General features: G+C 40.0%; 1 protein-coding gene across 15 annotated transcripts in view; it reads left to right on the top strand.

Moving 5' to 3' along the window:
• RALYL (RALY RNA binding protein like) overlaps positions 1 to 17,896 on the top strand; it is a 614,199-nt gene that overhangs the window by 14,979 nt on the left and 581,324 nt on the right. For 2 of the 15 annotated variants that reach the window (XM_078851495.1, XM_078851493.1), the window contains exon 3: positions 3,836 to 3,892. The exons of the other annotated variants lie outside the window; for them this stretch is intronic. The gene's annotated coding sequence lies outside the window, so the exon portion shown is untranslated. The remainder of the gene's footprint in view (positions 1 to 3,835; positions 3,893 to 17,896) is intronic. 15 annotated transcript variants of the gene reach the window in all.

Below are 17,896 nucleotides of genomic sequence, written 5' to 3'. Positions count from 1 at the left end.
AGCACAGAGTTTTATGAAACATTGAGTAATGTCTACTAAAAATCCTAATGATTAATACCATAGAAAGTAATTTACCATACAGTGTCTTAGTATGCTGTGAAACATTTTCATTTCCTTAGAACTTTGCAAACCTTTAATCATTTGGACTACCAGGTGTCTGGCTCAGGCCGAAATGTTTTGGAACGTTTCAGCCAAAATGGAAATGGTTAATTTCCAAGAATGAGGCTAGTGAAAAATATACTGTTTTGCCCATTTTAAAAAAATTCTAGTGACTTTTTTGTGTGTGAGAAACTCTAGTATCTCCATTCTTTGGAGAAAGGACTTGAAATTTGGCAAGAGGATGTCTTTTTCTGACAGGGATGTGTTTTGCTATTCCCATGAAAATGTACCTAAACTTAGTCAAATTACAAGATTTTGAAAAAATATCAGTTTTCACATGCTAAATAGAGACCTGCTCGAGCTTCTCAGCTGAAACCAAGGAAGATTCCATTTTTACTGAGCATGCTCCAGCCCAATGCTCAGTAGAATTGTGCTGCAATGGCAGCTTTGCACTACTGCAGACCAGGCTAAAGCCAGGCACTGGAACTCAGAGCAGGGAGCCTCTCTCTTCTGTGTTCTCAATGTCCACATGCTGGGTCCAGTCAGCAGTAGGAAGCTGCCACATTTGAATGCCGAGGGGGCAAGAGCCAGACCTTCATTAGTGTGTGTGTGTGGGGGGGAGTAGATTGGGATAAAGGTCCTGAGCAGGGGGGTCTGGGGTTGGACCCTGGCTGAGAGAGAGGGAAACTTATACTGGGAGTTGGTGGAGGAGGGGCGGGGGGGAGACAGAGACTGGGACTGGCTGGGCCAAGAGACTGAGACTTGGAACCAGTATGGCAGATGGGAAGAGGTGGAGGGGAGCAGAGAGTGACAATGGTGTGGGGGGAAGAATTTGGACTGTTGGGAAAAGAGACTGGGACAAGAAACTTGCAGAGGAAGGGAATGAAATTGGACAAGGACCCCAAGGAGTTGACTGGGATGAGGAATAGAGGCAGAATGGGGGCGATAACTGGATGCTGAGAAGAAAGACAGATTTCACAAGAAGCCAGGAAAAGGAGAACTGGAACTGACTGGGCAAGGAGACTGGAACTGGGTAAGAAACCCGAGGAGTGGAGAGTGTGACTGGCTAGGTTAAGAGAATAAGACTGGGATGAGGAGCCATGGTGAGGGAGCGACAAGACTGAGACAGGGACAAGTCGGAGAGGACAGGGCAGAAAGGATCAAGCTTTGGGGGAACAGGCAGAAGAGCCTGTGACCACTAAAACACATTTCCCTCCAGAACCTGGAATGAAAGCTAGGATTCCTGCATCTCACCATTCTTAGAATCATAGAATATCAGGGTTGGAAGAGACCTCAGGAGGTGATCTAGTCCAACCCCCTGCTCAAAGCAGGACCAATCCCCAACTAATTCTTCTCATGTGATCATGTAAATAAAGACTATTGTAATGCATATGCACAAGGAGAGCAATTAAGTTTGCACTGGCATTTGATAACTTTTGAGTGCTTGACTTTGCAATCTTAATAATGTCCTTTTAACATATTTCTGTATATAATATATCAATCATATATGTATCTATACTGACAATATATACTGCAAACTTTACAACAAACTGTGAGATATGATATATAATCAAACATTATAAAATTGGATTTATTTATAAACTTTTATGGAATGCTCTACTGTAGTTTTTGAGTTCCTAACAAACAGTAATCACAGTCCCTCTGAGAGGTAGAGAATGTTATCATCTGCATTTAACAGAGAGAAAAACGAGGAAAAAAAGATTAACATATGACTTGTCCAAAGACCTAGCCCACTGAAGTCAATAGGAGTTTTCCCCTGATTTCAGGGGAGCCATGGTTTCACACAGGGAGTATACAGCACTAGGCTAGCTCTAATTTCTGGGTAAATTTGTACTCCATGCTATACCTCTGATTTCAATGAGATTACGTGGTATAAATTGGTATAAAAGAGCATAGAATTTTTCCCTTTGAAAAATATAACTTTTTTATGAATTGAAGTCTAAAATATTAGGAAAAATGTACTAAATCCTATAAAAGTATGAGTTGACCGGAGGATAGGTCTGTTTTTGGTATGTCATAGATAATTTTGTAAGATTATGAATATTTACTCTTATTTACCTTGCCAGTTTTCAGAGAGAGATTATGAACCTGAAGTTATAAAGTCTTTGTGAAAAGCAGTTAGTGAGCATGTGCAACAGCTACTTTTCAAAGTTAAATTTATTAATTTCAGTAGCAATCAAACTATAAATCAGAGGTTCTCAAACAGGGAGATGCATCCCCTTGGTGGGGCATGGAATGTGTTTGGGGGGAGGGAGCATGAGAAGCGTTAGGGGAAAAAACTTACTGTGCACAGTTGGAGCTGGGTGGCCAGAGAACAGTGGTTGCTGGCCAGACACCCAGCTCTGAAGGCAGCACCGCTGCCAGCAGCAGTGGAGAAGTCAGGGTGGTATGGCACTGACACCCTTACTTCTGTGATGCTGCGGGTGGTGGCGATGTTTTCAGAACTGGGCGGCTGTAGAGGGGCGGGTGTTGGCTAGGCGTCAATAGACGGGAGTAAACTTCTACAGACACAAAGAAGGGGAGGGGATCAAATAAGTTTGAGAACCACTTTTATGGGCCATTCACTGGCCAAATTTTGTTATATAGATCAGAGACGTGTGAGTTACAGTATAAGGGAACAATCCACTATAGGGTAGGAAGATAACGCAGTGTTGCCAACTCTTCCAATTTTATCACGAGTCTCAAAGTATTTGACATTTTACTTGGAGCCTGGAGTGAGGCATCATGCGAAAATCCCATTGGGGTGTGATCTGAGTATGGAGTACATAATTGGACTCTTCTGCTGTGCAGTGCAATAATTATGAGTAGTCAAATTATTTTGTGTTTGTATTTGCAAAATATGCAAAGAAAATTTTATGACTGCTTGATTTTGGTGTCGACAATGTTACTTTAAACATTGAAGACAAATTCACAAAAGGAGAAAAATGCAGTATTAATGGTAAATTCTTGAGGCATTATCTAGGTACTTTGAGGTGGACTGAATGTGAAGTCTTATGTTTCTTAACAATATGAAATTTGAATATATAATGATAAGTTTCCTAACATTTGCAAGGTTGTTACAGATCCTTAATGTTATTTTTACATGAGTTTTTATCAAATAAACCACTTGCCATTTTAAAATACAATTCCTTATGTATTCCATAATTATTGTAAAGATTACCTTAAATGTATTTCCATATGTGAAAAGACAACTTTATATCACGATTATATCATAAAAATGTAATGTCATTGGGAGGCAGCATGAGTTAGTGGACAGAGTAGACAATTGAAAGCCAGGAATGCCTGTGTTTCAATACTGACTTTATTTATCACTGCATGAATTTGGAAGTACCTTAACTGCTCTGTATCTCAGTTTCCCCATATGTTTATAGAGGCAATATTTCTTTGCCTACCTCACAAATGTGCAGACATGAGTTAATCTTTGGACAGCACTGTAGCACTTTTAAATATAAATCATTATATGATTACAGTTAATAATATAATTTTGTTAAACACTCAACATTCACCTGCTAAGGTATCTTAGCCTGTACTTAGAATAGGATATGCCATGATACTGTACTAACTGTAGAGTAGCAAATGCTAAGTTTGTATAGGTGCCTACTATGCACAGCCCCTTTTATCTAAGAATTTCAAATCCTTTGCAAACAATAATTAAGCTTCATGACACCACAGGCTTTTAAGTATCAATTATTATTTTTATTTAATTTTATTGCAGTAGCACCTAGGAGCCCCAATGATGGATCGGAGCTCCACTGTGCTAGGTGCCATACAAGTATGTAACAGAACAGCTTCAAAGAGCTTACAGTCTACTATAAGTGTTAAGAATGCTAGAGTATCATATATTCACGTGACCTAATGACTATTTCTTTAAAAGAAATTATGCATATACCTGTGGTTACTTATGCATGCAAATATTATTTTCCTTGTGCAATTGACTATTTTGCATGCAAAAATGCAGGTTTTGTATACACAGTCACCTCTGTGCATGCACAGGTGCACCGTTTTTGTAGGTGCAATTATGACAAAAATGTGTTCTGTAATTTTCACTTTTTCAAGACTTCCTATGAAATCTCATGGTCATGGCCTTCTTAATGCACATTTATTACATCCTTATTTTGGTCAAGTGCCACCTGAGGCACATTGCGCCTACTCTAAGAAGATCCGCATGAGTGAGGAGAGTCATATTTTCCTCTATCTCCCTGTCAATACTATGCGATGTAGAGCAAAGTATCTGATAATTCTACAACAGTGTATCTGTCCCAGGGTGACAAACATCAAGAAAGGACCTGTAACTCTGCAGGAGAAGAACCCTTCTCTATTTTTTTGAGTTCTTGAGAAAATCTTAAGCATGTAAGTTCTTGTAAGTCAGGGTATGATAGCAGGTCTCCAGGTTGCTATGCTTTATATGAAAGTGGTGCTGGACAGACTCAGGAATTCTGAGAGGGATATAAAAAAATGATATTCTACTGCTACCAAATAGAAACAATGTTACCCAAGTTATTGAGATCAGTGTCAAGTATCAGAATCTCCAATAATTTTCTGCAGTCCAAAAATCACTGAGATTTGAATCAAAACCAAATTCAATTAAAAAACTCCAAGCAGATTTTTATAAAAAACTATGGAAAAAAAGCTTCCAGGGCTCAAATGTGAAGATTCAACCCAAAATATAATTTTACAGCCAAATAGTAAACTTCTAATACAAATGTTGAGAAACCATTGTATGTGGAGATATGAATAACACCAAAGTAATATTGAAAAACATTTTTAAACATGCTACTGCATTCTCTAATACCTTTGAGCTCAGTTCAACCTTTAAAAAAAGTGGCTTCTTTATTAATAGAATAATAACGCCAGATTTCAAAGCAGATGGACCAGAAACAGACATCAAAGACAAGTTAACAAATCGTGAAATTACCAGAGTGAAGTCTGCAGAAAAATCATACAGAAATTTTGTAGGTAAAGGTTTAAGTAGACATGTAACTAATTTAGATTTTTAAATAATGAGCTGATTTTGAGTGGAAGTAGTTATCATACATACAGTAATAGAACAGCTAGCAGAAGCTACTGGAGGAGCTGAGAAATATAAGTAAAGATTTTGTTATCCTGGATGGGCTAAAATTGTCATTAGCAGCAAATGTTGTGGCTTTCAGAGACAAATCTAAAAGGAAAATTATATGTACTCAAATTTCAGTTGATACGTGTACCATACCTATAATAAATTGCTTGTGCTTGAGAATTAAAGCACAAACATACATAGGTGTTCTTGTGAAATATGAATTCACAGAAAGGCATTATATACGTTTTTATTTCTGGCTTAAAAATATCTTTCATTTATATATCTTACTTTCCCTCCAGAGGATCCCAAAGTGCTTTGGAATCCTATGTATAGCACTATAGCACTCCCTACAATTAGGGTGACCAGATATCAAGTGTGAAAAATTGGGATGGGGGTGGGAGTTAATAAGGGCCTATATAACAAAAAGCCCCAAATGTTGGGACTGTCCCTATAAAATCAGGACATCTGGTCACCATACCTACAATATATAAGGCTTGCATATGTAGGTAGTGCTAGAGTGATAGCTATAGATAAGACTGCATAACAGTTTACATTGTTCCCCAGTGTTCATAAGGTGAATAGGGCTGTAAAAGTTTAACCGATTAACTGATAATCTCGATGCTTAATGGTTTCAGATAACGATTAAACTCTGCTGCCACCCTGCGTGCCCAGGGTCTTGGCTGCTGCCCCGTGCAATTTCCTGTTCATGCATGACTTTAGCTGCATAGTGAAGTCCAGTCAAGCTGCAAATTGGTCAGGATACCTGGGAATATAATGAGAACTCCTTAATATCTCATAAATTGGAAAGAGAGTGGGGAAGGGCTCCTACAGACTTTGTAAAGTGTAATGAAGGGAGCCCTATGCCTGTGTACCTTAGAAACTCTGCTGTTGGAAAGACACAAAAATACTATCCTCAACTGTGAACTAATTTAAGTTCCTAGATGTGGAGATCTCTCCTGCAAACCTCCTAAAATGCACAGGAGAGGTGCTCCCTACTGCAGATTTTCTAAGATGTGACTATAGTAAGCATGTGTAGTATTTGATCATATAATTAAAGATCACACAAATCTCACAAACCACCACTCTTTCTAGGATGGAACATGGTTACTATTTAGCAGATCACAGAACTACACAACACTTGAGGGAAAGAAGTGAAGAATAACTATCCACCTGAATAATACCAGTGGTTTTAAAACTCCTCTGAAAGTTAGTTTCTCCAACAATGGCATGCTCTCTAACTTTGTATTGAAGAATGGCTCTGGTAGTTATTCAGAAGAAAGAGTGACCTCTACTCAATCAACATAAAACTACTTCTTGTAGTCCAACCCAACTCATCCAATTTCTAACCAAGGTCAACCTTGAATTGCTGGTGAGATCTTTTGAGATTATAGTCAGAATTGGCTGATATATATAGCCACCTGGCAACCTATACTTCTATGCAAATTTGTTTGGCAGGAATAGGTAGTATTTCCCAGAATCCAGACTGCATTTTAAAATAAAGCCATGCTGCAAAACCAAATCAAACCGAAATGTTGTATTAGGTATTTTATTCAAGAGAAACAATAATAAAATCAAAATAATGATGCCTTTACTAATGTGGAAAGCTTGTGTGATCGTGTGCTACACCCCTTCACAAAATTTATTCCCTATCTTATTGTTGAAACCCAAACATACATTTAAATAGTCTGGATCATAGTGATGTTGTGTATATATAATGGAATGGAAAAGTCACTGGAAGAATGCCTTAAAAATTAAGCTATTGTAAAGTGCAATAAAGTTATTTTTACCCTTTTGAACCAAGCAATTAGCCAATATTTGGAGTTTTGCAGGTTGTTTCTGTTAGGAAGAGAAATTGATGCTGGAGTCAGGTATTGTATTGATACAATCCTAATTATTTACAAACAATTCACACAAAGTCTTGTTTCCCTGAATACAGTAGAAATCAAACAATGGGTTTCTTTGTTCACTGTTCTAAGCTTCTTTTCAGCCAGCACTCTGCCCAAAAGCTTTCTCTCTTAGCTTTTTTCTCAGGATCAAACTGCTGGTTCTCCCTGGGGCTTCCTTTCTGCTTTCTTTGTCTGCTGCTTGGTGTTTCTGCTGCTTCTCTGCCACCCACACACAGCTCCCTCAAACAATGCCCAGCCCCCAGTGAAACTCATCTGCCCACATATTTCAGATTTTTGACCAGCCTTGCACATGGTCTATGCTCTGGATGGTGGCACCTATTATTTCAGCTATTTTACTCCAGAAAGGATCTTACCTTCTTTTTTCTATTTATCCTGAATAAAGGGAAATGTTACACTCACCCACCCACCCATGAGGTTTTCTCCAACTGCCAGCTTAGCATTGTAATTCCTGTGAGAATCAGTGCCGCATATTGTGCTATATATATGTATGTATGTATTAGTTAGAATCCCCCATGCCCTTCTGTGCTGGGCACAGGTGCTGGTAGATAACCTAAGGTAGGAAGCCTGCACCTATTCCTCCACAGGCTGGGCATTTGCCCCTTTTGCTTATGTGGGTCTGAAAACTTTAGCTTGCTCAGGACTATTTTTTTTTAAAAAAATGGTTAAAGATACAGAAAAGAAAGAAAAAGAGTGAAAGTATTTGAAATATAAAAGTAAGGTTTTAATTTTAACAACATTTTTTGTTTTATTCCCTTTAGCTGGAGAAAGTTTTAGAAAGGAAAAAACCCTTGTCTGAGATTCTCTTAGATTGTATCAAAGATGGTAATAACTGTCCTTTGGGGTAAAATGAGAAGTTAGTTGAGATGAGCTAGAGCTGTGGTTGTTGCTGGTGTTGTTAAAATCTGATCCCCTTTTATCTCACATGGTATTTGGGATTCAGCTGGAGCTGGTAGAGGCTGGTTCCTTCTCTGGTCTCAGAATTTCTCAGAATTAGGATAATGAAGGCCCTGGGGTCCCAGGAGATGGTTGGAGTGACAGCCACGATGGTGAAGCTTGCTTCAGTAGCCTTTGCCTGTTCTTCATATTTTCCCCCTGAAAGTGTCTTTAAGGACCCAAAAAGGGTGTGATGGGTGGAATAGTGTACCCCCTCATTACTTTATCTACCAATTAGGCTTAATATTTAACACCCCGGTTTTGGTTTATTAATTTCCAGATTCACATTTGCTTGTTTATCAAGCATGACCTTACCACAGACCATGAGTTACATCAATAGGCTAATTCAGTTTTTCTGTCTCATTTTCAGACCTTTTTCCAGCAACATTTGTTATTATAGGCTATTGTGACATTTTATGAACTTTCACATACTTTTTACAGTTGAGTTCACAATTAAGGTAAATTTGTTGTCCCAATTATTACAACAGTATTCAAGCTATTTACATAAAAGAATATTAGGTACGGGAATGGGGCAAACCAGCTGGTTGAAATGGGGATGGGAAACTTAAGGAAATTCCATAACAACAGTAGGAGAGTGAAACAATAGCACAATCTCTTCTCCTACCTCCAGATCTGTCTCAAATCTTTATTCCCCCTTGTGATAGGTTTGGTTACAGAGACCCCCTTGGGACTGTCACCTGGCGTGCTTAAACTACCTCTGAGCCCATTTTCCCTGTCAGCTGGGGACTCCAGAATCCTGTCTTGTTGAGCCAGACATGTCAGTCTGCTGCAACACAGACCCAGGGTCTGAACCATGCCCCCAAAGCTGCAGACTTAACTGAAAACAGCTTAGCAGGTTTCCTATCTCCAGCACCCAGCTCTGAATGGGATCCACATCCCAAATAAATCCATTTTACTCCATTTAAAACTTATACAGGGTAAACTCATAAATTGTCCACCCTCTATAACACTGATAGAGAGAGATGCACAGCTATTTGCTCCCCCAGGTATTGATCATGCACTTACTCTGGGTTAGTCAATAAACAAAAGTGATTTTATTAAGTATAAAAAATGGGATTTAAGTGGTTTCAAGTAGTAACAGACAGAACAAAGTAAGTCTCCAAGTAAAATAAAGCAAAACCACGCAAGTCTAAGCCTAATACACTAAGAAACTGAATACAGGTAAATCTCACCCTCAGAGATGTTCCAATAAGCTTCTTTTACAGACTAGATTCCTTCTTAGTCTGGGCCCAATCCTTTCCCTGGTACCGTTCTTGTTAGTTCCAGGAGGTATCTTAGGTGAAAAGCAGGAGATTCCACATGACTGGGACCATTTTGTTCTGTTCCACCCTCTTTTATAGCTTTGGCACAAGGCAGGAATCCTTTGTTTCTCTTTGGGTCCCCGCCCTCCTTCTAAATGGGAAAGCACCAGGTTAAAGATGGATTCCAGTATCATGTGACATTTTCACATGTCGTGTGAGACTTCGTTACCTACTTACTGGCACACATGTCTACAGGAGGGCTTACAGTAAACAGCCATCTACAACCAATTGTCCTAGTTAATGGGGACCATCAAGATTCCAAACTACCATTAATGGCCCATACTTTGCATAACTACAATAGGACCTCAGAATTATATTTCATATTCCTAATTTCAGATACAAGAATGATACATTCATATAAATAGGATGAACACACTCAGTAGATTATACGCTTTGTAATGATACCTTACAAGACCTTTTGCATAAAGCATATTCCAGTTATGTCAAATTTACACTTATAAACATATTTCCATAAACATATGGAGTGCAACGTCACACCCCTACCTATCCGCCCAGGCCTCTGATCCCATTGTTGATACACACAGAGCTGAGATGTGCTTGGCTGGTAAGGTAGCTGTGCCTCTGTTTGCTGCTCAGTCTGGACGCCCAGTCTGGTGGGGTCACTGCTCCTCAGCTACTCGGCCTTCACCCTTGGGACATGTGAGTCTCAATTCAAAGTGCTCACCCGCACCTTCAGTCTAGCTGTGTCCAACACAGTCCTTTCCCCTTGCTCATGCACATCCACTCCCACAGAACACAGCCCTTCCTTCCATAGAGCCCCATCACACACACTGCAGGCAAGATAATGCCCACCCTCCAGCTCCTTTCTAGGGTGAGCAGATGTCCTGATTTTATAGGGACAGTCCTGATATTTGGGGCTTTTTCTTATACAGACACCTATTACCCACCCCCATCCCAATTTTTCACACTTGCTATTTGGTCAGCTTAGCTCCTCCCAATTATCATGAAATCTTCTATCTTCTTGCCCCTCTAGGCCCTTGATCCACGAGGGCTTGGCTGCTTGCACTTAGGTGCCATCCGCTGGCTTACTGCAGGAAATCTGTTGCAGCAACATTTGTTTCTTCATTCATGAATTGGTGGTGACTCTTATGAGTCTATTTCCTTCAAGCACTTTTGGCTCAAAGTGATAGTGATTGCACTTTCAAGCAAAGATTGACACCCATTTTTATCTTTACTTAAAAAGCAAAACAAGGGATGTACATGGAACACTATGTTGCTGCAACAAATTTGAGGTTCTTTTAACACAAAATCAGGAAATTGACAGTTGTGTTTCATTATTGTAACTTGGCCATACATTGCTGATAACCTCTTCTACATAGTATTACAGTGAACAACTTCTAGAGTGAAACAAGATATGGGCCCAGTTCATTTCTACTGGGGGAATCCAGTTTGTGGTCTTTGGTGGCAGAAGGTCCAGTCTGATCTGTCAGCTATTAAAAGACCTGAGCAAGTCCATAGGAGTGTTGTACAGAGACCCCCTTGGGACTGTCACCTGGCGTGCTTAAACTACCTCTGAGCCCATTTTCCCTGTAGTGGAGTAATATTTGTGTGGGTTACAGAGGCAGGGGACAGTGGGGTGAATGGAAGTTGTAAGAGAGAAACTTTTGTGCACAATGAAAACGTTTAGGGTCTGATTCATCACTGTTATTAGTTTTATGCCAGTGTAATTCCACAGAAATCACTGAGGTTGAAATCAGTGGAGTTACTCCAGTTTTATACCTGTGCTACACAGTGGAGAAACAGGCCCTGGATGTTTAAAAGTTTTATATTTAGCAAAATTTAAGTATCTAAAGTTTAACATGAATAAAGGACTCTCTGCCTTTCTCAGCCACCTTGTGACATCTCCATATGCCCCTTTTATATAACTGTTTAGGTATCTCTGTAATTCTTCCATTACCTCTGCAAAACAAAACAACAACAACAAATACTAAAAGGCACTTCTCTTTAACAAGGCCAACAAAATGTTTATACATTTGTTGACCAACCCATTTTGGAGTTAAGGTAAGCCTATATTAGGAAAATGTTCAAAAGTCAAGGCTATGAGACATTTTTAAACACCATTGTGAGATTCTGAGCTGGTGTCAATGAGCGTATCTCTATTAATTTCATTGTTGCTACACTGATTTACAGAAGCCAAGGATCCACCTTCATAACTTATGTGCATGAAATTTAATGGGGGTTGCTTTTTTTGGGACCGGGGGGAGGTGGGTTGTTTGGACTTATAATGGGGAGCTAGTTTCAGTCTTAACTATGGAGTGACTACTGCTGCTATATAGACACCTGTCTTTGTGAATGAGTGAGAGAGAGAGATTAATATGGTGACCATGAATAAAGGGTTCTAGGGAGCCATTTTTGCAATGAAATCCATCCAGCTCCACTGCCTACCTTGTGCGGTTTGAAAATGGTTTCAGGAGAGTGCATTATTCATGGTGACAGAATGGTCAAAATATCAGTTGCTTCTGAAAAGGGTAGAGGGCACCAACTTGCACATTTTTTACCTCCATTCTGTTACATTTCATTGCAGAAAAATCCATCTTCAGACTCGAGCGGTGTATTGATTAAAATCAATAACACATTTTACGTAGGCTAAGGTTTACCCTCCCTAGCAGGAGTTGCATTGACAAAGAGAGTATATTAATGGATTCTAGAGATTGTTGGCATGTGATTAGGCCAGCTATAGACAAACAGAAGACTTGTGTGACTTGTTTTCTTCACAAAAGAAAAATGTTTTATTCAGTCACTTGACAGTTTAATTTTAGAATAATTTTTCAGTATCACAGTTTATAATGTTAATCTTTAGGATGGGTTAAATAACACAAGGAACAAAGGTAGCCAATTCCCAGAGATCCAACTGTAAATGATCTTTTTATCCATTCTGCTTTGCCCCAAGGATTACACTTAAGGCACACACAATGAGTAAACCTTGAAGCCAACAAACAACTTCTTTGTGTATGGGCTGAAGGATCAAGCCCGATATAGTAATATCCCTAGCTAGAAGACACTAAATTTTACTGATATTAAGAAAACTTGGGTTCTTTCCATGATGACAAACAGAAAACTACCTAAAAGTGAGCATTGAATATAACTCATATTAAGTTTAAAAAGATAATTATAGAGTAGAAATAATATTATAATAGCAAATTTTTTTCTGTTCTATGTTTTAAAGCTAGTATTTCTGTTCGGTTACCATGTGTAACGAGCTGGGTGAAATGTATGCCATTGTGCTTAACTTCTTTGACTATCAGCTTTCCATTATGCTCCATTATCCAAAATGGAGTAAATTACCTACCATGGATAAAAATTGAAAACATATAAGATGTGTGGCACAGCAAGGTAAAGTATGTTATTTAGAGGAAGAGGAGAATTCTGATCTAGCGGATGAAGTGTAGGACAAGGGGGTAAGAAGACCTTGGCTGTGCTATTGGTTGTGTCAGTCTGGGCAAGTAACTTAGCCTTTCTGAGTCTGTGTGCATTCAAATGTATAATGGGAATAACGGCACTTTCTTCTTGGATTAGGGCAATATAATCAATACTATTTATAATGTTTTATATGCGTGTAAAGAATTTTTAATACCAAGGGATAATTGTGAAAACTGCTCAACCTACGTGCCTCCTAGCCCTGTATTCATACTTCTTTAGGAAACACCTTCTTTTCTGGCAACTTTTTCAAAATTCATAAATGTGACTGTTCAAGCAAAAAACAGCTTTTCCGTATTTTTGAAAACATCCAGACAGTGAAAGAAATGTGTGAAATCTGATAAAATTGCTCCTGTTTAATGGAAACTCAGTGAACTTGAAAAATAGGCAAATTGTATTAAGAAGCATTCACTATGAGTGTTTCATCCAACTCGATTAAGAAGCATTAAAATGTCCTCAGAGCCAGATGACCTCTGGTTATTGCAGGGCCCAAGAGGTTGTGGGGTGTGTGTGTGGAGACAAAGGTGTCTGTATGCCAGCTTTGCACTCCCCTGATTTCTCAGGGCTACTGGAAGCTTCTACAGCTTGTGTCAGCTTATAAAAGCCCCAAAGAGCCAATTTACATTAGCTGGGAATTGGCAAAGTGCCGCGCACTCCGGACACACCTCCTCCTGCCCCTGGTGTGTCTATGCCAGAGATGGTGGTATAGAACAAGATATGTCAGCCAGAAATTCTGCTATGCTGGAGGAATCCTCAAAAGGTTAGGGCATCTTTCTGTCCCAGAATCATAGAATAACAGAGTTGGAAGGGACCTCTGGAGGCCATCTAGTCCAAGCCCCTACCCAGAGCAGGACCAATCCCAACTAAATCATCCCAGCCAGGGCTTTGTCAAGCCTGACCTTAAAAACTTCTAAGGAAGGGGATTCCACCACCTCCCTAGGTAACGCATTCCAGTGTTTCACCACCCTCCTAGTGAAAAAGTTTTTCCTAATATCCAACCTAAACCTCCTCCACTGCACCTTGAGACCATTACTCCTTGTCCTGTCATCTGCCATCACTGAGAATAGTCTAGATCCATCCTCTTTGGATCCACCTTTCAGGTAGTTAAAAGCAGCTATCAAATCCCCCCTCATTCTTCTCTTCCGTAGACTAAACAATCCAAGTTCCCTCAGCCTCTTCTCATAACTCATGTGTTCCAGACCCCTAATCATTTTTGTTGCCCTTCTCTGGACTCTCTCCAATTTCTCCACATCCTTCTTGTAGTGTGGGGCCCAAAACTGGACACAATACTCCAGATGAGGCTGCACCAATGTCTAATAGAGGGGAATGATCATGTCCCTCGATCTGCTGGCAATGCCCCTACTTATACACCCCAAAATGCCATTGGCCTTCTTGGCAACAAGGGCACACTGTTGACTCATATCCAGCTTCTCGTCCGCTGTCACCCCTAGGTCCTTCTCTGCAGAACTGCTGCCTAGCCATTCGGTCCCTAGTCTGTAGCGGTGCATTGGATTCTTCCGTCCTAAGTGCAGGACTCTGCACTTGTCCTTATTGAACCTCATCAGACCTCTTTGCATTGCCTGAGTGGTGCAAAAGGGCTGGCTCTGAATAACCTTCCTCAAATATTTCTAAAATTGGAAGACAAATATGTTAAAATAATATAGAAATAATGTCTCAAGCTTGACTCAGAAATGATCTATGTGCCAAATATTAACTATTTTTAATTCAAAGAAAACCTTTTGAACTGCTATCTAATACTGTGTGTATGGGATTAATAAAACCTGGTTGTCACAAAAGTATAGTTTAAACATTCCCTGTTATTCATGAAAAGCCTTGTGGGATGCACAATGCACAAAATGTCCCTGACATAAATAGCTCCAGTGGTGACTGTTACATTGATTCAAAAGAAAAGCAGTGCTGGAAAGAGTAACCAAAATTTGGTATTCTTTGTTTGTAAGAGTTCCTACAAGTATTTTCTTCAGGCCTAATTTGAAGAGGTTCATAGCCTCAGAATTTCAGTTTGAATGTTGGATTCCAATAAACCCCCAAAATTCAAAGCGCACTTCATTCACATCTTCTAAATTTTATTAGGTTTAACTGTGAAACTATAGATTAACCCAGTTTGAAACTCAGAACAGGTTTATTAACCTTTCTGGTTCTTCTGATTAACTTACGCTGCATTCTCGGGGCCTCAGTTTTCACAACTGTGAAATGGGAATAAAGATATTCATCCTCACAATTCATACTTGCAGAGTAGTTAAGATGATGATTTGTATATTTAATTATCTTCCACCTCCTCAGGGCTTAAGAGCAAACTTGCTGCAGCAGCTGTGGCTTGATCCATTGCCACTCATCTCAGAACAAAAAGATCTAGAAGGTGGCCACTGAATCTAGTATGCACTAAACGTTACAAAATATATCTACAACCTGTTTTGCTTGCTGCATTCAACTGAAGGGGACTCTAGGCAGTGGAAGAGGAAAATATATGCTCTGAGGATGAGGGATAACTTTGTTTTTTTTCCTTATCCTCTCATTCTTCCTTCCTTTCAGCAAAGTACTCAGAGATAGCTGTATTGTTCCACATGTTGGCATCAGCGACAGTGCTGGCACAGGAAAGCCTCTCTGCCCCTCAGCTAAGCTCTGGAGTGTTGGGGGGAAAGCGATTTCCAGCCTGTTCACACCCCAAACCTGCAAGCTCCACAGTAGTCCCCCAGGGCAGGGGCCTAGCACCCTTTTCAGCCCTCCCCCCCCCACCAATCAGGGTCCTGCCACCAGGGAGCGTGAGGCTGCTCCATCCTGTAGGCATCCTCCTCTGCTGAGCCGGGTTTGGTTTGCTGAAGCCCCTGCAGTCAGGTTCCCTGGGTCCTGGTGCACAATGTATCCTTAGGGCTTAACCCCTTCCTGCCCACTCTGTAGCCGGAGGACAGGAGGTGGCTGGGTTATGTCAGTAGCCAGCAGCAGCCTGGAGGTGTTAGCTGCCTTTTGACACTGTGTGAGCAGGAAGGGACAAGCTGCTTCCAGCCACATGGGAGCAGTGCGGGACTGGGGAAGAGATGAGCTCTGCAAAGACACAGGCCAAATCATCCCTTCCCTCCACGCTCCTCCCTTGTGGCTGGAAGCAGCTCCCATCCCTTCCCTCCCGCACAGTGGCAAAAGGCTGCTACTGGCCACGTTCTGGTGTGAACCCTTGCAGAAATCTGGGGGGCCTTGTGACCCTGCACGCCCTCTCCATGTGTTATCTCAGGAGGATGTGGTGCCAGGTACCAGGAGAGGCAGGTCTGTCCCGCAGGGCCAGCCAGGCATGGAAGGTGGAGAGCACTGGGCAGGTAGGGTCAGGTTGCTTGGTCAGCCCCGCATGTGAGAGAGGTATGCAGGAGTGTGTGTGTGTGTGTGTGTCACCCCTCCCAGTGTGTGTGTGGTGGGGTAGGGGTATGTGTGTCACCCTTCCCCATGTGAATCCTAAAGCCTTAAAGATAAGATAAATAAATAAAAAAGAATCCAACTATGCAGTATTTCTTTTTAACAGGGGCTCAGTCAGATTTGAACGTTTGTACAATTGATTGCTGTTGAACTTGCTTGAATATGAGTAATTTCACCAGGTATCCCGTATTCAGCATAGGGAAATATGGTCACCCTAAACATACACCCCAATCTGGACCTAGGTTAGGCTGATTAGTTTATGTAAGCGTGTGTAGTGATTTTGACTTTTTAGACAGAGGATAATGTTTATGAGAAGGGCCAGTGATTTATTATTATATTGGAATGTAGTATTTCTGAATGAAGTTTTTAATTCAGTGTACTCTTTGGAATGAATCATTCTACTAAGAATGTCAGAGGGTGGATTTGTCTGCTACTGGACCTGTGACTGAGATTGGTTCTGATCACCCTCCAGTCAGATGCTACCATCATGAAAGGATTGATGGATTTGGTTGATTAGAGAACAGAAAATTGCAGGCAATCAAAATTTTCCTAGATACATAATTAAGCTGAACTGCTAAACAAACATTGCACTGTATTTTGTCACTGGAGATAGTTCTTTATGAGATGATGACTCATCATTGATCTTTGCTCTCTGTCTATGGAACAGTTGTTCTGGGAGAAAAGCATAATCTGTTTCTGTCTTATTAGTGTGATGAGTTAAAGAAAGCATATTTTAGAAAACACAATTCTCTTTTTATGTGGGTGATTTAAAAATACATTTTCTCTTTATTCTAAGAAGATGGCTTTGAATCTAGACTACACAAATGCTGCTTTTTATAAGCTTCAGAAGCATGTTTTATTTTCAGTTAACGAATAACCCTTTACCAGCAGACAGCTGTAAATACATAAAGTGTTCAAGTTTTTTGAGGCATGACTCCAAATGCCAGCACAAAATCAATGATAAAAATCAATACCTTATATGTGCTGTACTTTGCTTAATAATTTTAAAAAAAAATTATTTCAGGGAGACATAATAGGCCAGATCCTGAGTGGAGAAAATTGGCATAGATCCATTGGCTTCAATTGAGTTACACTGGTTTACACCTGCTGTAGATCTGGCCCACTACATTCATTGATAAACTATGAAACTACATTTAATACAGTTTCAATCATATAGTTATATATTTTGCTGAATATTTTCTGAAACCTTCATAGTGGACCATGTGTACAGTGTATTCTTTACTGAGTGACTCTTTGGGTTTGTCTGCACTTGAAATGCTGCTGCGATGTAGTTATACTGACCTAATTTCCTAGGGTAGGCCTTAGTGAATTAGTGAGTCTACACACAATCACTTAAAAAGAACTAAAGCTAGAACATAGTTTCCCAAATATACTTTATGCATTGATTTAATGTGTGTCATTCAGTTGTAATGATTTATGATAGCACTTGATATAGGTAAATGTTCTGAAGAATATTTTGTAAAAGTACAGAAGTCTTAGAAGTATTAGACATCAGTGCAGGGCTCTGCTACTAAAACTTTGCTAATGAGGGGAGATCACTATTTTGGGTATGGTAATTATTGGAGGCATTTCTCCAAACGTTACTCAATATGCATAGGATTTACTCATACAAGTAGTTTCATTATCATTAGTGGAATTACTTGTTTGTGTAAGTGCTCAAGTTTGCACAAGGAGGCCCT

The sequence above is a fragment of the Lepidochelys kempii genome, chromosome 2, assembly GCF_965140285.1.
Source record: "Lepidochelys kempii isolate rLepKem1 chromosome 2, rLepKem1.hap1, whole genome shotgun sequence".
Taxonomy (NCBI): Eukaryota; Metazoa; Chordata; order Testudines; family Cheloniidae; genus Lepidochelys; species Lepidochelys kempii.
Note: the sequence above shows the minus strand (reverse complement) of the source record. Positions and strands in the feature narration are given on the sequence as shown.